The 22,148-nt window shown below is 43.4% G+C and overlaps 1 protein-coding gene across 2 annotated transcripts in view; it reads right to left on the bottom strand.

The window, feature by feature from the left end:
* LINGO1 (leucine rich repeat and Ig domain containing 1) overlaps positions 1 to 22,148 on the bottom strand; it is a 504,164-nt gene that overhangs the window by 172,741 nt on the left and 309,275 nt on the right. The window lies entirely within an intron of this gene.

Here is a 22,148-nt window from a genome sequence, read left to right as displayed (position 1 = left end):
AGCCACTCTCTCTCAGCCTCAGAAGATGGCAATGGCAAACCCTCTCTGAAAAAAATGTGCCCAGAAAATAGGGTTGCCATAAGTGAGAAACTTCTTAAAGGCACACAGTAACAACAACAACTTGCAGAAACTATTAAAACAGGGATAACAATCAGGCACTTCACTGATTTAACGGTCTATGTGAATCTGGACATTCCACTGGTGTTCAAAAGTGAGGACTGGGTGTCCAATTGGACAGCTGACTGTTACTTTTAAAATGCCATATGATGAAGCAAACAAGGGAGGTTTGGTTGCTTAATGCGAAGCATGAACAACAGAGTGAGACAACTGTGCCTGATCCCAAATACAAGACAAATCACCTCCTTAACTGCAGCAGCATTCATGTTCAAACAAGTGTATGGGTTGGGTTCATAACCTGATTGGAGGGAGAAGAGCAAATAGGATCTTACAACTAGTTGGCTGATCCATGACCCTGCAAACACAGGCTTTTGGTCAATTATCTAGCTGATCTTGAAATCCCCCACCCCACCCTGCACATGGCAACACACCGAATACATGCTCAGCGACAGCTGACTTCCAAGGCTGGCACACCTCCCCAGCAGATACTGGATAGGAAAGATCAAGGGGAATGTGTTCATTTGACAGGCTTCGAGCATTTGATGGCATTCCAGTGTGTTCCTTTGGCCAGAGGAGGAGTGCATTGATGTATGTGTGTGTGTGCACATGTGTGATATAGAGAATATTTCTAACAGACAAATAAGCCGATGAAAGAAGGTGAACACCCCTCTCTCCACCCCTCTCTGGCATACAGCCCTTTATTCAGAACATCAGCCTGCAATGTATTGTCTGCAGATGGACATTTCTGGCAGCTTTTGATTAGACATTTCCCTGCCTGCAAGGTCCCTGGTGTCTGCAGGGCATTTTCTTTCCATTCTTTTTGCATATAGCTTGCTTTGTGGCTGTGCATCAAAGGAAGGCAAACCTGGGTCTCTATGAGTGTTCTTTGGATCCACCTCCCATCATCCCCACATGGTCAACAATCAGGGATGGTGGGAGTTGGAGCCACAAGTTCACCATCTTTCATTGTACATTAATATTCATCTTCCTGATCAGGAGAAGGAAGGGACTGCTGCAAGGTTATCTCACATATAGGAAGGAAAGGTAGAAACTGGAAAGTGGTCTGTAAGTATCTTACAGATGTTGTTTAGCGTATGCAATGGGGGATGAGCCCATTTTATATGGCACAATTATAGCACTATGATTCCACTTTAACTGCCATGGTTGTATCTTATGGAGCCCTGAGGTTTGTTGCCTTCTGAGGCACTAGAATTCTCTGAGACTCAAGACTCCTCTGTAAACTGCAAATTCCAGGAGTTGCTGGAGCAACCTATGAGCTGCTCCTCATAGGTTTTGGTGGTTTCCAGTCCCTTCACCATTCTGGTTACCCCCCCCCCTGGACACGCTACAGCTTGTCAGTATCTTCTTGAATAAGGATGACCAGAACTGGACACAGCATTCCCGGTAATGTCTGACCAAAGCAGAATAAAGTGGCACAATTAGTTCCCTCAAAGCAATGGCTTTCTCTCACACTTTTTCAGTGGGCATGTGATCCACCATTTGAGGAACATCAGATAATACAGGCTATTGCATCGTGCCAGGGTGGGATCAACCACTAGTTCCTTATCTGCAAGAGAATAGCACTTGGATAGAGTCTCAGAGAAGAGCAGATATACATAATCAATGGTGGTTGGTGGTTTCTATGTTCGTGGCATGGTGAATTCATATTTTAGTATGAACTACCAAAGCTGCTGAACACATGTGTGTGTGTGTGTGTGGGGGGGGTGTATACATATAAATAGGATTTACAGCCTTGGATAACTCCTATAATGTTCATCTCAAAACCCAGAGAAGATTCACCACCCCATTGACACAGAAGCCACCATCTGCCACAGTAAGTTTTATCACCTTGCTCCAGTTCTGATTTCTTGTTAGTTCATTACTAACCTTGAGAGTCTTTATCATCTCCTCTTCCCTGTTATCGCCCCTCTCCAAATGTACGTCGGGAAATTTTGGAGAAAACTTTCCGTCATATTAATCATATCAAAGACCTCCGTGATTCCCTGTTTGAGAAAGTCTCCTTGGAAGCATCATCATCAATTTGATAATTCTAATCTTGTCACATTTAATGTGCCTTCTTACACCATCACAGCTACAGAAATATGGTATCTGGATTGAAAGGACTTTCTCATTAGCGGTAGCAGGCTCTCCACCAAACCTCCTACACAGGTTATTTCACTACCTTAGCAACACGGTATTGTTTTTATTAATGACAACACATGATAAATGCTACCTAAAAATACACTCTACAGCTATGGGCACCTGCCTGATTCAATCGTACAACAGTTCATTTATGGGACAGCATGAACAAGCCCTCCTTTAAGGGCCCACTATCATTCTTCTGGTAGTGATGGCATTAATCTGGATGCCTCTTCTTAATTTGGACTAGGGCCAATAAAGAATGCAACTCCTTGGTTCCTGAAAATGAAACACAAGGGGATCACATTCTACATCACATTCAGAAATGAATTCTCTTAGAACAGGGGTGGGCAATTGTGGCTCTCCAGATTTTTTTTAATCTAGTATATATGTCCATCATTAGTTATATGCCTGGGCTGATGAAAGCTGTAGGTCACATCTGGAAGGCCAAAAATGGCCTTCTTGGAAAATTGAATATCTGACCCAGTTGGTTGACCTAACTAGATACCTTCTAAATGAGTTAGACAACAAGACCCCTCATCTTCTGCCACCCTGGTCATGTTGCCACGGGGTGATATGCCCTGAAGTCCACACATCTGGAAGGCACTATGTTGGAAAGGTCTGTCTTATAAAATTTAAATGAATTTCGACTTACAATTGAGGGACATTCTTCTTCTTTTAAATTTTATTGTACAAAAGGCATAAACGCATACAAATACAAACGTATATCAAATTTTACCAACAATACCAATACAAATACATGCAATCATATAATCTATCCATTTGTTTGAGTAGATAGTTCCTATAAATAATTTCTTCCTGGCTGCGTATGCCTTATATACCACCATAATTTACTATTTCTCTTTCCAACTGATTTTTTTCCCTGAGCTTCAGTCTCATGACTGAAAAAGTATCCTCTCTAGTTTTGTGGCTGTTCAGTCCAGATCTGAATTTGGATCCAAACACCCATGAAATGGCAAGGAAGGAGGTATGGTTTGAGTAGTGTGCCCCATTGGGAGGTTATGAATTTTATTTTCCCTGGAAAATGATTAACCATCCATTATGAAGCCAAGCCCTCCCTCCAGTCCATCTGCCTTGGTCCAGGCCTTGGAGGTAGAGAGGAACTGCTGGACCTCTTACCCTTTCCCTCCACCACTCCCTTCTCCTTCTGTGTCATGTCTTCTTAGATTGTAAGCCCGAGGGCAGGGAACCGTCTAACTAAAAATATTGCATGTACAGCGCTGTGTAAATTTACAGCGCTACATAAATAAAGGTTAATAATAATAATAATAATAATACTGGGATTTTTGCTTAAGTTAAAGACATTGGTTCTGTCTAGTATTATGGTTTAATTTTTTCCCCCAAATGTACTTTGCTATACTTTTGTGATTTGATAAGACCTATTGGTTTGCCCAAATAAATACAATCCATTCATAAGATAGGCAAAGGGATAATAATAATAATAATAATAATAATAATAATAATAATAATACAGTAATAATTTATTTATACCCCGCCTTTTCCTGAATGAATCAGCTGTGACACATATATGTACACCATTGCCAGCATCCAGGATCCGGAGAGAACAGAGAGAAATTGCTGTTTATGGCCACACTGGTTACAAAATTCAAACGCAAAGTACTGGATCAGTTATTCCCTTCCCTTCGAGTGCAAGCAGTGGAGGGTTTTTCTTTTCTTTTCTTCTCATGCCCCCTGCACTCCAGCAAGAGCTGATCTCAGCAAGAGCTATATTGATAAAACAACAGGGAAGGACTGTAAACAAGAGTTTTATTTGATCTCTACAAAGGCTTTATCCCAATCCTCCCTAAATTTATCTCTGAGCAAGGAGAAGACACACATTCCTGTGGCCATAAGCCTAGGAGGCAAGCATCACACATGTGGCAACTGGGTGGGTTTCAATGGTTGGAAGAAAATTGTAATGGAGATAAACCTATAAATCAGAACTGGAGTTGGGTCATACCTTCATTAGGACCACCAAAATATCACTAATATAGGCCTTTACCACACTAGGGGAGATAAACGTAGGAAAACGTGCGTTAAACACGATTTAAAGTACATTCAAATTTAAACCAAACTTGCAAATTCAGTTAGATTATCACACTAGGGACTGCCCAAGTGAAATAACGTGAAGTTAATATGAACGCAAAGCACAGAAAAACAGCAGCTGTTTTATGTTCGAGTTGTTCCAAAGGTAAAAAGCTGCCCGTTTTCTCTGCTTTGCGTCCAGATTAACTGCGATGTCATGTGATAAACTTTGGGCATTTCCGGGTTTAAATTTTTTGGCTTAAATCTTGTGTAACTCCAGTTTTCCCGTGGAATCTCGCTAGTGTGATAAACTCTGAGTTTCTGTGTTCGATAGCACCAATGGTCACTAGAGGCTCCAATTCCCATGCGATGGTGAATTCACTCCAAATTTTAGTATGAATTGTGAAAGATGATGCTCCTATTTTGGAGAAAGGATTATTTTCCTTTAAAATGCAGACAAATCAAAACAAAACAAAACAAGATGTTGGGTGGTGTGTTAGTTCCAGTCTTCCCCTCCACTGCTGTTTCTGTCTTTGGGTTCATGTGGAGAGTGGCTTTGGAAAGAGGAGAATTTCCTCTGTTCATGGAGGCTCAAGCAAACAAAGGAGAAAATGAATTCCTTTAGATAGCAAATGAGTTTAATAGAAATGGTGATGGAGTGACACAGTGAAGGGAATGCTAATTCCTGGCTTGATGTGGACAGACTACCAAGCAGGGCAGTGATAACAGAAGAAAAGGTTGTGTGTGTCTTTGCATCAGGCTGCCTGGCTCCCATGGTTGGCAAGATGGAGGGAAGGAAGACAGGGCCCTGTAAGTTACCTTGGTCTGGATATCAGCACATGTCTCAGTCTGGAAGAGAAGCCCCATGTTTCATCCCATGTCTCATCCTAGAAGGAAAAGAGCCTTTGCCTGTAGCTGTTGGCATCTTGTATGCCCATTGGGGGTTTTAGGCTGATTTTTAATATGCATCTAGGGATGCATATTACAAAAGCTTATTCTACAATCTCTTTTGCACAGTTAGTCTGAAAGGTGCTACCAGATCCCTTGGCATATGGGCATCACTATGGATCCTTCAACAGAGAGTATATCCACATTTCACAGTTGGATACCCCTTGAATTGTGATCACTCCGTCATCCTACAGAATACTGGGATTTGCGGTTGGATTACATATTTATAATTTTCAGCTAGAATGCTTTAGTCCAGTGGTTCTCAATCTTCCAGATATTTTGGACTTTGACTCCCAGGATCCCTGGCCATTTGGGAATGCTGGATGAGAATTCTCGAAATGAAACAGCATTTGGAGGAACAAGGATTGAGAATGACTGTTCTGGTCCGTTCTCTAGTATAGAAATCTAATTCCCTCACAAACTACACATCCCAGGCTTCTGGAGGATGCAGTCACGGCAGTTAAAGTAATATCACCCTTCTATAACGCCTTATAACTCTCTAGTTGAGAAAACTGATTCCCCCACACACTACAAAAACCATGCTCCTGAGGGACAGAGTCACGGCAATTAAAGTGGTACCAACTTGGTATAACTGTAGGGTGTAGATAGCGCTCTAAGCCACCAATGCATATGGCTGAGGCCATTTGGATAGGATTAGAAGAGGCAGATTCATGCTCTGAAATGGGCTTGGGATGTGAACTTGTTCCCAAGGAAATATTTGCTCAAGCCTAGGCAAACCCCAAAGGGAAGCGGCTGATGATCAAGCCGCAGCCGGACAAGGCCTGAGCCCAGAGTGGGCTGCCATTTTTCAGCAGCATGGAGTCAGCGCAGCCACCGGAGCACAGAGGCTGAGCACCAGGGCATGTGAAGCCTGTGAGAAAATCAATTACCATGCCAAATGAGTGTCTAAGAGGCTTTGGGGAGTCTTATCGTATGCCTTCGATTTCACTCCATCCGCAGCCTAGCCTGAAATTACCTAATCGGTGCTCCTGAGGTACAAAGAAATGGGGTGGGGAGGGAACCTAGGAAGAGAGTGTTTGTGAAAAGGAAGGGTCGACGAAAGAGAAAAGCCACTTTAATAGATTCTAATCCCAGCTCAGAGCCACATCTGGGTTGTCAAGTTTGGATTGTTGGCTCTGGCAATCTCTTGACACAAATGAGGTGCTCCTTCACCCAAAGGCACCCACCTCTCCAACCCCCCCAAGGCATCTTAGAGGTGGCTCATTCTCCATTCTGTTGCTTCAACCCCAACTCTGCTGTGCTGCTCAAAAATGCAGGAACGCAGGGATCCTCAGGTGCCACAGATGTTCACAGCCAGGTGCCGCGATAGCGCATCACTCGAATGTTTGCAGGCGGTTTGCATTATTGAATCTACCTGAAAATTGGAATAAATAGCTCTAATGATAATTGTTGAGCCTCCATATTTATGGAAAGGAGATAATCCCCGCTAAGGCAAGCTATAAATATGGGCTGAGGTGTGCATGTGTGCATGTGGGAGCCTGTGTTGATACTGCGGTATGTTCGCTGATGCTCTCGGTGCTGTGAAATTTGATCCACGCAGGGGGTGGAATTACAAGAGGAATTGTGATAGCGCCTGGTGCATACAGAATACTGAACATGCCCAATGCTCAGAGACCCATGGCAATTGTTTCATCATCTCAATTTCTTCTTGGACTTTTGAGTTGACTGAATGGACTATTCCAGTTTTGCAAAATGTGGAGTATGCTGCGGGGATTCTAGGCTTTGTCCTTTGAAAAGAAAGGGCCTGAATCTCTTAGCTCATATACACTTGTCTGCAGCTTTTGATTTCTTTTCCTTGATTTGCATCTTCTCCTTCTTCTCACTGGTTTAGCCATCAATACCATTTGCTTTTTGTGTTGCATTTAAGCAGTGTGCATGGGAACTGGTGTGATAAAATACCATGGAGAAAGAGAGTAGAAATGTGATCCAACTGCAAAACAGCAACTTATAATGTCATTGTATACATAATGGATTCCAGATACTTTTTGTAGGGTGTTTAACACACAGTGGTGTGATAATACACCACAGAGAAAGGTATGATGTGCACATGCTAAATAACTGAAAAAAGGGGAATTGGTGTTTGTGTTTCATGCGGAGTTAAACTGATATTTACAGTATGTGCACTGTTGCGATAATGCACCATAGAATAAAAAAGTAGCAAATATGATCTACCGTAACTGTATTCATGGTTGTATCTTGCTGACAGTTGTCACGGGCTGCATCTGCACTGCAGAAATAACACAGTGTGACACTGCTTTAACTGCCATGGCACCATTCATGGCTCAATGGAATTCTGGGATTTGTAGTTTTGTGAGGTAGGTAGCTTTCTCTGTCAGAGAGCTTTGGTGCCACAATGAACTTCAAAATCCCAGGTTTCCATAGCATTGAGCCATGACAGTTAAAATGGTGTCAAACTGTGGTATTTCTGCTGTGCAGATGCATCCATAGTGGACATTTTGAGGAAGCAAGGGAAGACTAATGAGAAGGTTGCAGAAGTCAAGACAAGAAAGTAATAGAGCATGAAATGTGAATTTCAACTGGAGGAATGAATAGAAAATCATGGCTTTTTACAATATTCCATAGACCAAGTGTGCAGTGTGAAAACTTGTGCTCTTTACATGGTTTAGACAACAAGGACTAGCATTTCTATGCATGGTCATACTGACTGAGGCTTATGGTCTGAAACATTGGGACCAGAAAAGGAAGTAACCAGTTCAGTAACAGATTCAATCTGGGAAGCAGTGGATGGAGAGGAATCTTAGATGGTCCTAGAGAAGGATGCTTGCTCAAAGAAGTGGCACAATGATATTATCTATCTGTTTTGTAGTCTCTACTGACTCCTGATTGCCTGAGTCCCAGAGCAAATGATTTAATTTCTCCACCCTGAAGACAATGTGGACCTTTTCCAATAAGCAGTGGGAAACCCCTTCAGACCTAGAGCATCAGATGCCTTTTGGAGGACTGCTTTCATCCCATCTGCTTGGAGAATCCTCCAGTGGCCCAGAGAACGTCTAAAAATAGATGAGAACCTTATTAAACTTTGATAGGCAAAGCTCTTCTCACAATTGCACATCACACACTTGCCCCATGGAGTTTCCCTCATCTTCCCTCTGCATTTCATTTCATTGCCTAAGACAGTTCCATACATCCATGGATTTCTCACAGCAGTTCTCTGTCTTTGTAATAAAAATTAAGCAAGCAGGCGGCTTTGGTTCACATCACTCCACTGCCAGTCATCCCGTCTTTGCCAGCAAAACAGCAAACAGCACGCTGACCTTTGCGAAAGATGAGCAGATAAGTAGTAGAAGGACTCACAACATGCCTGAGCAATTCTGTCCAAAGCTTCTGCTGAGAAAGTAGAGGTGTGTTTGTATTCCCTGGGTCACTTTGCCTGCCTTGTTTCCTTTGAATGTCCAGACTGTACCTCAAAAGCTGAAGAGTGAAGTTATTGAAATGCTGAAAACTTGGAACGGAAGGATCATTTTATGGGTGGACAGCATCCTTGTTTGGGGAGGACAATATTCTCATTTTGCACCAGCCCCCGTAGAAATATACCTGCTTCCTTGTCCTTTTGTGTCTTGTCCATAACAATATTTCCACCCCCAATGGTTATCTCCTACCCCAACAGTAGGAAAGTTGTCTTGGTTTGTTATGCTACTGCTGCTTATGAAGAGTCCCTGTTACCTGTGGATGGAGGGGGAAGCATTGAATTTGCTTTTGGATAGCTTCGTCCATCATATTGTGAGCATAAAGGATGAAAGCCACCTTCTGGGGCTCTTCAGCACAGCTGGGCTTCATAAAGATGGAAGAAGGAACATGGTCATGAACAAGCAATATGTGAATACAGCCCTCCGCAGCGTACAGATTTGAATTGTTAATAATGCAACCACCGCCGTTCTTTGTTGAGAGATGGCGAGGGCAACCCCCCACCTCACCCCCAAACAATGAATTCCCATGTTCAGTCAAATGGAAAGCCAGTGAAATAAGACACACTAGAAAACACCACACCATTTCCTTTTCAAATATTTATTTCTGAGGCTGCCTCCGGAGCACTGCTTATTGAGACATAACAGTGTCCTGCCCTGACAGCTCACAAGCCCCTGCTGTAAAGATTCATGCTGCTGTCTTGTCTTTTGGTTGAGATGAAGCATGCTGGGGATCCCTGATTCTCTCACAGGGGGCCTTGGGAAGCCCAGAAGGGTGACCGTTTGGGCACGGAGTCATACTAAAGCTTATTCGTTTGCTTGGAAAATATCCCAGCCTCTAGATTGTTCTAATTAATAATAATAATAGTAATAATAATCCAGCACTCAAACCACTAAGCCACATACTGACTACAGTAGGCCTGTTAAAGCAGTTGGATTTACCTCTGTGTTCATTCACCATTCAACAATTGGCCCAGGGAGCTATCCTGGGGCCACCACTCTTCAACATTTTTAACAGTGACACAGATGATGAGATAAAGGAAATCCTTATCAAGTTTTTGGATGATACTGGGAGGAGTAGCTAACCCATTGGAAGACAGGAATTCTAAAGGGCTTAAACTAGAAAATTAAATTGAAACTAACAGACTGATATTCAAAAGAGAGGAACGCAAACGTCTACATTTAGGCCATGAAAACCAAATACATTGGCATAGGCTGGGGAATACTTGACTTAACAGCAGTACATGTGAAAAGGACCTTGAGATTATTGTTGATCCTAAATTGAACATGAGCCAGAAGTGTGATGCTACAGCAAAGGCGGCAAGTAATATTTTAGCCTGCATTAACAGATCCCTAATTACCAAGTCAAGGGAAGTTATAGTCCTACTACAGATTACAAATGCCTTAAAAGCAAAGATAGTACAATACAATCGTCTTGTATAAATTGTGTTGTACTGTCCTTGATTTTAAGGCACTTATATTACTGTCTGTTTCCCTTTCAAGTCTATTCTTTATAATCTTCAACACAGAATTTGCCTCCTCCTCTCCTTTGGTCAGGATGACAGGGAATGGAAGGACATTGTCCCTTGAATCAAAGACTTGGCATAGTTTTGCAAAACCAGATTTTTGGCACTTGGTACAAATCCTAGTCTTGTTTGCACTCATATGAAAACTCAAGAGAGATCATGAAAATGGTTCCTTCATCTCATCCTTGGTTCAGATGCTCCATGATCCAAATCTGGTGCTGGGAAATGACAACCATTAACCTCAGTGCTGGAGGAGTTTCAAGGTGATGTTTGTATGCTTTTCCCTCCCCAATGTCAGACCAACAAGCAATGAAATCATCCCAGATAATTCACAATGCCAGTTCATTCTGGGCACTGCAAGGACTCCTTCAAGAAGATTAGCTGCCCAGATGTTTATGCAATATGTAGATGATTTCCACTGCTACCACAAAAACTACATGGATCAGATCCCCACATTACGTCCCTCCTCCTCCTCTGCAAACTCAGACCTATCCCAGGCAGTGAAACCCAGCTACAAAGAAAGCACATTTTTGCTGACATCTAGGCATAGAAACATGAGGAATATGTAATAGTTTGTCCTGGTGTGTAGCACCAGACACTAAGATGGTCAGGCAGAGTGTAGGTTTTATAGCCTGTGCTGCTGTTTGTCTTCATTCACTCTCTTTGGTGCTGCTGTAGGATTGAAATTCTTCACTACGTTTCTTCTCAACGGAAGCAATGGGTACTTTCAGCCATTTTCTTCCTAAGGCAAGAAAGCATTTGGAAACTGGTTTTCAAAGGTTATTCACAGTTTGGGACTTATTCTGCACAAAATTCACAAAAATTGTTGTTTTGCAAGGGAAACAGCATTTTTGTGCAGAAAACAGCATTTTCTGCACAAATATTATTTCAGTGCAAAATATTATTTCCTGCAGAAGACAGCATTTTCTGCACAAAATGCTGTTTTCTGTGCAAATCGACCATGAACAAATGTTTGCACAGAATAAGTCTCAAATTGCAAAGATTCTTGCCCATGCAAGAAGATTCCTGTCCATCCATTGCTGTTTACCTTCTGGGGCTAGGTAAGAAGTTTCTCCTCCCTTTCCAGGTGGTTTTTGGTCTACTTTGCACTGTCACATATGGTTTTGAGTGTGGTAGTGAAATAGGTCACTGGTAACTAAACAGGGGCAGATGCTGGGACTAAGGATGAGAGCACTTGTCCCCCATTCTGTCTCAGTATTGTCAAGACCAGATTCTCAATAGGTTTAATTCATGCAATCGCTCCATGATTCATACATACCAAGGGCTCAGAGCTAATGGGAAGATGGAGGTGTAATTTCCTATCTCTCCTTCCCTAGTTACCTGCTGAATCTCCCAATACCATCAGTATCTTTGTGCATCACATGAAGAAACAAATGGAAATGTATGAGGTCAGACTGTCAGTCTCACTGATGTCACAGAGTTGAAAATGGATTCACATAGGGAGGTTTCTGCGCTGCTGTCTGTTGTCTGCTGTCTTTAATTTATTATAATTTAATTAATAAATGAAAGGCAGCAGACAACAGACAGCAGCACAGAAAACCTCCCTATGTGAATTTTATTTCTATGTCACCATTCCTAGAACAGCTCCCCCATGCCTACAAATGGGGTCCTTTTTTTGGAATTGCTCCAGGGCCCGAACCACCTTAATCTGGCCTTGAATGTTCTTGCCTTGCTTTGTGTGTGCAGCAGGTAGAGGAACCGAGGTGTTTATATTGCTGTTGTCACCGATACCAATTGCCGCAGATTAAGCACAACTTTATCTGCTGAGCAGAGTACTCCTGATTAACCGCCACAGAACCGTATTGCTAGAGAATGAGATATTAAAGTTTTCAAATTATATGAAGTGTAGAAGATCCCTTATCCTACCTAGCTATAAATACCAAAGCATTCGCCAAGCCATGCATGAGAGCAGGGCCATCAATACTGGGGCAAATCTCAGCATCCCATAGGTAGTAGTTAAACAGTTATAATGGCACCATATATTTCCAAGACCATGCTTAGATTTTTGTCTCTTGACCATTCTGAGTTTCTTGCATCTTATCCTCCCATCCTCTAGGGAGCATGCATACATTGGGCACCCAATGCGAGTAGATCTATGAGGAGAGATTGCATGCAAAGCAGATACCGGGGTGGGTGGGTGGGGGGAGGCAGATCTATTTCTGGCCCAAGGCAGTATTATAAACACATAAACACTCAGCTGCTTTGGATCCAACATAAGGAAAAGGCTAGGAGTACAATCAATCAATCAGTTAATCAATCAATAAAATTCCTTCCTATGTGTGCACCCATTTGCCCTGCATTTGAGCTCTGCATCAACATGTCCCAGGCTATTTGCATTTCATGGGTAGCTGGGTTCTTCCAAGATGCCACAAGGCAATTGTTCATGCTACCAGCGACTAAAGTCCAATCTGGATTGCAGAATTAATGCAGTTTGACTTTAACTTCCATGGTGCAATCCAATTGAATCCCGGGATTTGGAGGGGGTTTTTTTTAACACCAGAGCTCTCTGACAGAGAAGGCTTCATATCCCACAGAACGACAAGTCCCAGAATTCGAGCCATGCCAGTTAAACTACTGTTAAACTGCATTATTTCTGCAGTGCAGATTAAGACCTAAAATGGCTGCCCCACTGGAATTTGTGAACCCATGAAAAATCTGCAGTACAGAAACCTTCAACAGAAGGTGTGTGGGAGTTCCTTTTGAAGACGTGTGGGAAAAGTTCCCTGGAGAGAGAGAGAGAAAGTGTGGAAGCCAGCATGTTATTCCCTTAACCAAGTGTTCATTAAGACAGATTCCATCTCTTTTTCTCATTCATGCGTTTGCTTACCCATTCCTTTTGCACATGACCTCATTTGGGACCATTCAGAACCTTTGCATGATCAGATGGGGTTTCCATCCATCTTATGCCTCCTTGCCATTAATATATGCCAGAATTCATTTCTTAATTTGTGTTTGTGCACACACACACAGACACACAGGTCCCCTCTTCTGCTCAGCCCAAGGAATATTGATTTCTTCTCTACCTGTAATATTTTGCTTGACTGAACAGATTTAGAATCAAGGAGACAGGCTCTGCCTGGAAACCAAAGCCATATTTAATTCCACGGTTTAAGGAGCCCTTGAGCTGTTTCTTCCCCTTTATATTGGAATACCAAAGTATTTAAAGCATGTGCCAATGGGAGGCATAGGAGAGATGGAGCTAGTGCACTGGAGCTTGGACATTTGTTTTTGGCCAGAGAGTGAGACTTTGGCGACAGGAGGTTTCTCCCCATCAGTTCTGCACCAGGCAGTTTAATAGCAGAAACAGACTGAAAGCTGGATCAATATGTCATGCAAGAGACATCTTTTTGCCTCATTGTTATTGTTTTTGCCTCATTGTTATTGTTGTGTGCCTTCAAATCATGTCCAACTTATTGGGACCCGAACTCTAAGATTGTATGACTTGCTTGAGGTCACCTAGTAGTTTTCCATGGCTGAATGGGGAATTGAATCTTGATCTCCAGAGTTGTAGTCCAGTGCTCAAACCACTCCAACTTGCTGGCTGTCTGTTTGAAAAGACATACTCTTAAAAATCCAGGGCAGAATGTCAACACCACATACATCCATATGCGCCCAGCCCTTCAATCGGTGTCCGTGCACCATCTTGCTGCAATCCCGTCCACATGGGGTGCAGCACTGTGATGCACGGGCATCCACATGCCCAAATGGCACTGAATTGCGGCACTTATGATGCCTCTAAAAAGAAGCCGCTTTAGGTGGCTCCTTTTTTGGGAGCGCATTGGTGCCATGCCGTGCAGCTGGTGTAGCAGTGAGAAGGGGCAAAAGCAGGCATCATGGAGCTGCCAGTCTGTATCCCCCCCACACTTAACAAGTTAAAACTGGTGTACAAGTACAACTGCATGTGGTGTAGTGGTTTAATATCGAAGTAGGACTCTGGAGACCAGGGTTTGAATCCTGCACTTGTCTTGGGAAACATTTGTGCTCTTCTCTCCCCACCCTGCAAGACGTGTGAAACACACATTTGGGTAGAATGAATTACATTTAGTTCCGTACTGCCCAAATTTTTGCAAAAATGTTGAGGGAAGCATTTGCAGCTTGACGGAGAGCTCTTGTGCCTCTCCCGAAATGAGTCCCTGGTGGCTTAAATTAGCTATTAACTAGCTCTGAAGACAGAGGGCAGAACCATTTTGGCTAGATACCTTGAGAGTAAGCATCCATTTGCTCGCATTGCTTACAGTTACATTTCAATGAAGTGTCACTTCTTTTCATGTGACAGTTCCAAGTGAACTGTCAAAACGGCATCTTCTTTTTTTTAAAAAAAGCAGGCAAAGATTTGCTGTGGAGCTCTGGGCTCTTTTCTTAGGCTCCCTTCCACCTGATGGGTCTGATTCAGACCCGATAAACTCTTGCAAGGTAACTCTGCACACTGCCTTCAGCATACCCTCCAACTGTGTCAATTTGGCAGAGACAGTCCCAATGACACCTCCGTCTCCCCACTTTTTTGCCCGCTTTTAAATAGTCCCAGTTTCTTTCTCTTCCTCCCACTTCATCCTTAGATCACTTCAGTTATTTGTAATTGAGGTGCTGTTTCCACTAGCCAGGAAAGCCAACATGGTGTAGTGATTTGAGTGGGGACAATGTCTGTGAGGTCTTCAAAAGGAGGTTGGTGGTTTAAAAATGTCCTCCACCCAGACGCTGGACACTGCTATTAATGGAACCCAAAGTGGATGAAACCACACCTTTCCTTTTCCTTTCTGAGAAGTTATCACTACTTCCATAGAGATTGATAAAGGGAGCCTGGCTCTCTAGCCTGCATGAAATGCGCCTTGTCAAGCATAAAGACAAGCCAAATATGGGCCAGGTGCCCAGCACTGGCAGGCAATGAAGAATTGGAAATCAAAAGGTGTGGCTAAGCTTGAAAGAGGAATGGGAACTTTTGTAATACATCTGACTCGATTGCACCATGTTCAGAAAGGCAGCCAATTCATTCCAATCTGAACATAACAATGCCCAGAAACCTTACATTCAAGGGTAGGCCCCTGTGCTTGGCACTCCATGTGGCCTTTCTGTGCCAAGTGGAGTATCTCTTAGTCCTGGCTAAACACACACACACACACACGGCTTGTCATTGTCTTCTGAGGCTGAGAGAATGTGACTTGCTCAAGATCTCCTAGTGGGTTTCATGGTCAAGTGAGGAATTTATTTGACATGAAATAATACACAGGGTTGCAATCTTTTTATGTGGAATCTGACTCCTGGAGACTTCCCCATGAATGAATTCAGTCTTCCCTGGGAGCACAAAAAGTTAATACTGGAAACTCTGGAGGGACTGAGGGCGGTTACAAACCGGCATTTGGGACGTCCGGAGGACGTCCCATTTTAAAAAAGGGGCGTCTCTTATAGACGACCCTGGCCTAATACGGACTCCGTCCGTCAAGATGGTGCCGGCCCTTCTACATGGCCGGCGCCATCTTTGCGTATTGGACGCTGAGCGTCCGTAGCGTCGCGTCCTTTGTGACGTAGCGAGTGCGCCCCTGGCCTCGCTACGTCGCAAATGCAACTCTAAAAGAAGCTCCATTTTGGAGCTTCTTTTTCGGTCTGCACGGGAGCCGTGCCGTGTGGAGGCTCCGGCTCCCCCGCGGACTAACCAGCGGCGGCGGCAGACCGCCACAAAGCAGCAGTTTGTATCCCGCCTTAGAGGGCCACACAGGGCCCTTTTCTCAAGAGGATGCTCCTGTCTAGGAGGAAAAGAAAAGTGTTGACCTTATATCTATCCCCTTTCAGCAGGGAAAACGCTGAAGCTGCAAGCGAGCTCCAGGAACAGTGTTGCTAGAAGCTGCTCTTTGGGTTATATAGGGAGATCTGCCGTTATACATGTTCAATGTAATTTGGGGAGAGGCTTTTCTAGAAGTGGTGAGAAATGGGATACATATGCTAGGATTACCGAAAGACCTGGAGAAGCAGGATGTTGGTAAATGGAGGTTTTAAGAGGAAGAGACAAGGCAGCAATTGCCAGCGAAGTGGAAGGAGAGGTGGGGGAGATGGGGGAACCTCTGCGAGGGCTCAGCCAATTCTGCTGTGAAAATAAATTCCGGGAAGGGACCTCCAATTCCCTCTTCTAATTTATCTCAGCTCTTCATGGCTGTTCCTTAGGAGATAACTGTTGGCCTCACACTAAAGCTCTCTTGGCTTCTACCTCTGGTTTCACTGGGTGGAAGATTTGGCAGGAGGTGGTGGTTTCTCACGGGTGTTGCTACAGGTGAGGAATAAGGGCATTGCCTCTGCAGTGACATTTTCCTCCAATCCCCCAATTTCTAGCATTTCAGTGGCTTAACACTCTGGCTCATCTTATAGAAAGAGAGTCAAAGCATCCAAAGAGAAGAGGCAGGCAAAGTGACCAAGGGAGTGCAAACGTGGCAAATAGAAGAGCTCTAGGAGTGAGAAGGCTAGAAATCTGGGGACTGAAGGGAAATTTCATTTGGGTGGGCTGAATTCTAATTTTGGGTGGGGATCTTGAAAGTTAAATAGGGTCAGTCTTGGTTAGTACTTGGAGGGGCTGTCAAAAAAATACCAGGTGCTGTAGGCCAAGGAGGGCAATGGCAAACCATCTCTGAATATTCCTTGCCTAAGAAAATTTTTTAAGATTCATGTCATAAGACTTTGAAGCCACATCCACACCCACACATTTATTTTGTCTCTCTCATAACTACATACCAACACTGGGTTTCCATGGCTGAGCTGGTTTCAAATCCTGGCCACCAAAGTCATAGTCCAAAGGTCAAACTACTACACCATGCTTCAGTAAACCCCTACCAAATATGACTGGACTTATTTCTGAGTAAACATGACTAGGATTGTCCAAGCGCATCAGTAATGATACCCCTATTTTCACACCAGAGATCACTAATCACCATCAACGCCACCAGCCCATTACACATAGCTGAGTATCTCCCACACTCCGAAGTTGTTTACTCAGCCATAGCCCATCTTGCCTTGGCTTGTGAAGCTGATGTGTCAGTCAGTGGAGCACTAAACACACCCACACTTCAAATTTATCTCAATAACTAATAGAGAATTTGACCTTTTTGCATGTCCAGAATTTCTGCAATCAGAAAATGCTCAGCAACATTGACTCTTAGGACAGGGGATTCAAAAGAGAGAGTGGCAGTGAATGTAGGCTGAGATCCTACATGTGTGCTCAACTTTGCACATGTCATTGGGCATCCTCCCACCAGCCAGCAGCTGTCAAGTTCTGGAAGGGTTCCCTGATGCTGTTGTTTATCAGAATGGAAGGAGAGGAGAGTGGAGATGATTCAGACCATGGAGACCTAGTGGGTCTCAGCTTGGTCAAGGGTAAGAAATTAGGGTTTGATTTGAAATGGAGTGCAGCTGCATTTTCCTTCCCCCGGGAGCTCAGAGCAACCAAGATTTTCATGGTCTAAATTGCCTCCTCCTTTATATCTGGTAACAACCTTGACAGCTGCCAATCTGGGTTGTTTTGGATAGAGCTCAAGGGCATGAAAGTAGCCCTTGCTGCCCCATCCAAAAAGGGATTTATGTAATAAGATGCATGTCAGGTATACCAGGTTTAGCATGTTGGCTAGAGGTGGACGACTGTGTTGAAGAGGCATGTTCTCCTGGTGGGTCACACCAACATGGTTCTGGTGGCCCAGAAGGGACTTTATTCCATGTTTTGCTTTGATGACTGATTTATGGTGATTTGGGACCATTTTTCCATTGGAGGTGTGGGAATTATTGAAGGTAGAACTTGCTGAAACCAGTGTGTTTTGGTGTGTTGGTGTGAGTGATTTTGGGGGTTATCTGGGGATTTTGGGGCCATATGCAGCCTCCAGGCCACACTTTGTCCACCTCTGGTATACACACATGCATGTGTGCACATTGAAAAGGCTCACACGTTCCCTTAAATGACCCTCCAAAGCAAAAGTGGGGCAATGTCAGCCAGGTCCATTTACACTTTCGATGCATTTCTTTCAGAATTATTTCTTTGTTTCTTCAGCCCTCGAATAAAGCTCCCATGAGAACATATGCTATTGCATGCAGAGGAAAAGGTTGCATTAAAAAAGAAGAAAAATGAGAAGCCAATTCAACAGGCGATCTCCTGTTACAACTAGTTGAATAGGCAATGTCCTCAATTGCTCCCTTGCCTTGCCATAGATGCAATCCGAATCCATTTTATTCCCTCTTCTGACTCCGAATTTCTTGCTGCCTTCCATTGCCTATAATTCCCTTTTCCTTTTTCTTCTTCTGAGAGACATGCGATAGGAACTACAGTTCCTACAACATTGTAACCACTGTCCAGGGGCCCATTATAGCCAATCAGAGCCACGGATCCAGACCAAGACACTTTCATTACAGAAATATGGAGACACAGCCTTCAGCCAACCCTGGGGCCCTGCCGCTTTGTTAGGCAACCAAGTGGAGAGGAAGATAAAAACCATTTGGCTTATTAGTGGCTAATTTGGTTTCTGCTGCCTTCCCCGGATGTTTCAAGAGGACAGCAAACACAGTACAGGAACATGGACAAGCGCAGAGGATCTAGTTCCATCATTTCTTGCTGCAGGAGAAAAACAGGTGATGAATTCATCTAGGTTCTCATTTAAGTCAGTAGGACAACCTATGGGGCATGTGAAACAGGGTATGCCAGTAGGAACACGTTTTAATGCCGTAATAATCCCTTTTAAATGTACTTTTTCCCTATGTTTCTAATTGTACTGTTTTTAATGTGAAGCTGCTCCGAGTCCCAGTTCTGGGGAACGAGTGGGATACAAATAAATATAACAACAACAACAACAACGTGAGGTGAGAAACTTGTTGGTTTTGCTTTCTATTGCAAGACTAATTAATTAATTAATTAATTAGTAATATTTTATGGGGATGTTTTAACTGTTAGCCGCTTTGATTGTTTTTTACAGAAAATCGGGACATAAATAAAAGGTTTATTTTATTACTATTGCAAAACTACTCATCTTATACCTTCTGGAATCAAACGAGGAGCCTCAACACATTTTTGGATCACAAACTGTTGTTATTGTGAGTCATTTCTGACTTGTAGCAACCCTAGGGCAAACTTATCATGGGGAGGTTCCTGGCAAGATTTGTTCAGAGGGGGTTTCCCTTTGATTTCCTCTTAGGCTGAGACAGTGTGACTGTGGGCTTCCATTCAAACACTGGCCTAAAGAGTCATAGTCCAACACTCAAACTACTACTACATCATGCTGGCTCTCCGTGATCAGAAACAGGGATGTAAATATTCAGCTGTTCCATCTTTGCAAGTGAGGATGAATCATTCCTACAGTTTTCTCTCTGCTGCGGAGAAAATGAATATTTCTGTACAATTCTCACTGGGTATCTTCATATCACACAGTGTTTCAGGAAATTATTCTGGGTGGAAATACACATGGGTTTGTTTGGTTTTGTTTTGCATCAGACTGTGTTTTTGTGAAAAGCGTCATTGCTTCCAGTCAGCTACATTTTTTTGTGCGTGAAGGATTGCTGGGTTTTCTACAAAAAGGAAGCAATCTTGCACAAAAATCCTACACATACACAAAAATCTTGTACAGAAATATCTCAAACAAGAAAAAAATATATGCAGAAAATAGAAGTCTTACACACACTCAGCCACCTGGAAGCAGTGTTTCTTTGTGTGTGTGCAAAAGAACATGGCTATTTTGCACACAAAAAGCACCACTGTCACAAAAAGAATCCACATAAGTCTGGAATATCAGTATACAATAGGCTCTTGTAGCACTTTTGATGCTAACTGTGCAAAAGAAGTTGTAGCATAAGCTTTCGTAGAGTCAGAGTCCGTCTCAAGCATAGAAATAATGCATTTGACATTGCTTTAACTGCCCTGGCTCCATCTTACAGACTCCTAGACTCTGTAGTTTTGAGAGGCACCAGCAATCTTTGGCAGAGAAGGCTAAAGACCGTGTAATACATTTCCTGCACAAAACAAAATGCACCATGGTGCATGCTGTGCATGTGCAAGCATTCACAAACACACACTCACATACATACACACTGCCCCTACCATAACTCTTAAGTGAGTGAAGTGACGTGTTAAGTCAGCCTTTTCCCTGGTTGTCAAACTGACACCATTTGCTGCAAACATGTCTGGCAAAGCATGTAAATCACCCCCTTGTGTACATTTCCCTTTGCTCCAGGCCTGTGCATTAAAAGCTTTTCATTGGCTGCTGGCACCTGGGGTTCTTTGATGTGCCTCCTCCAATGTGTTTGATGTGCATCCTCTCTCTCTCTTCTCTGCAAAGCTTGCTCCTCTCCCTAAAGCTTTCCCTAATCAATGTTTTCTCCCAACAGGGAAGCCCTTATTGTTGTCTATCCACAGGTAGAGTTAATCGGGCTGAAGCTAAGTGGTTGCGATTTCCAAGCCTTGGGGTGTGTGGAGGGGAGACTGGGAAGGAGATGATGGGGATGTGCGGTTCCAGCCGAAAATTAATAGTGACTGCCTGTCTAAATCTCTAGGTGGCCTCGAACATCTCAACCAGTCCATGTCCAACTCACGCCAAGAGGCGACTGCGTACAAAGCCAGGGAATGGAGATTTAATTATGTGACATCTCTATTGCACCCAGACAGGGATATTTCAGCAAAACACGTACCAGGCTGGATGTGAACTAAGAGACAGACCCCCAAACCTGATTTGCAGTCCCAGGACACCAACATGCAAAGTAATAAGAGAGCCAATAGGTTGTAGGGGGATAGACTGTGGGTCTGGAACTTGGGAAATCCAAGTTCATGTCTCCATTGAGCCATGAAATTGACTTTGTGGCTTTGGTCTACTCACATACAATCTCTCTTTCCACTTGATATGCCTCATTGCAAGTGTGGATAAACTAGAGAGGAGGCCATGTATTAGGCCGAGTCAAGTCAAGCCATTATCAATTAATGTAAATATCAGGTATCAAGTTTATTCTGCATTAGCTAACTGGGCTTTTGCATGCAACTATCAAAGCAAACCAATATCACATTCAAACATAGCTGAGATAAAATAGTTTAACTGGTAATAAAGACATGCAAAATCGGTCTGAGATTATATCTCGTCACTGTAAATATCCTAACACCATCACAAGTGTCACTGGTGAGAAATTTAGTAGGTGCTTCCACCTGTGGAAGTATCTTCCATAAGGAGGCCAGTGATTTTGTTTGCTTATTCGTTTTTTGTAAAAGGAGAAGACTTGAAATCCAGATGCTGGTCCCAAACACAGGAGACCCTTTGAATCTGTTGTGGAATGACAAATAAACAATTATGTATAGCCCTATAGTTCAGTTGGGACTGTGGTTGTTGTGTGTCTTCTAGTAATTTCTGACTCATGGTGACCCTAAGTCAAACCTATCATGGAATTTTCTTGGCAAGATTTCTCAGAGAATGTTTGCCATTGCCTTCCCTTGAGATTGAGGACCTTATCGCACACACTTTTGCCCCTGATCTGGGCACAGGCAGGGGACACATGTGGCCGAGTAAAAATGCATTTTATTGCATGCCATACTATTCTCAAGGCGGTCCCATGCTATCACCCAGTGCTAAGCCATCCCTGATCAGGGCTCAGGCATGTGAATTTTGAAAGACGGAAGCTTTCCAGCAGAGCAAAATTATGCGACTGAACCCTGATCGGGAATGGCTTGGTTCTGGTTGATGGCATGTGGACGCCTTGAGGACAGTATGGCATGCGATAAAATGCGTTTTCACTCGGCCACACACATCCCCTGCCCGTGCCCTGATCAGGAGCAAAAGTGTGTGTGATACGTTTCTGTGAGAGTGTGACTTGCCCAAAGTCACGCAGCAGATTTCATGGCTGAGTGGGGAATTGAACCCTGGTCTCCAGAGTCATAGTCCAACACTCAAACCAACATGCCATGCATGCTGGA

This window comes from Sceloporus undulatus, chromosome 6 (genome assembly GCF_019175285.1).
Source record: "Sceloporus undulatus isolate JIND9_A2432 ecotype Alabama chromosome 6, SceUnd_v1.1, whole genome shotgun sequence".
Classification (NCBI taxonomy): domain Eukaryota; kingdom Metazoa; phylum Chordata; class Lepidosauria; order Squamata; family Phrynosomatidae; genus Sceloporus; species Sceloporus undulatus.
This window is presented reverse-complemented; position numbering and strand designations above follow the sequence as displayed.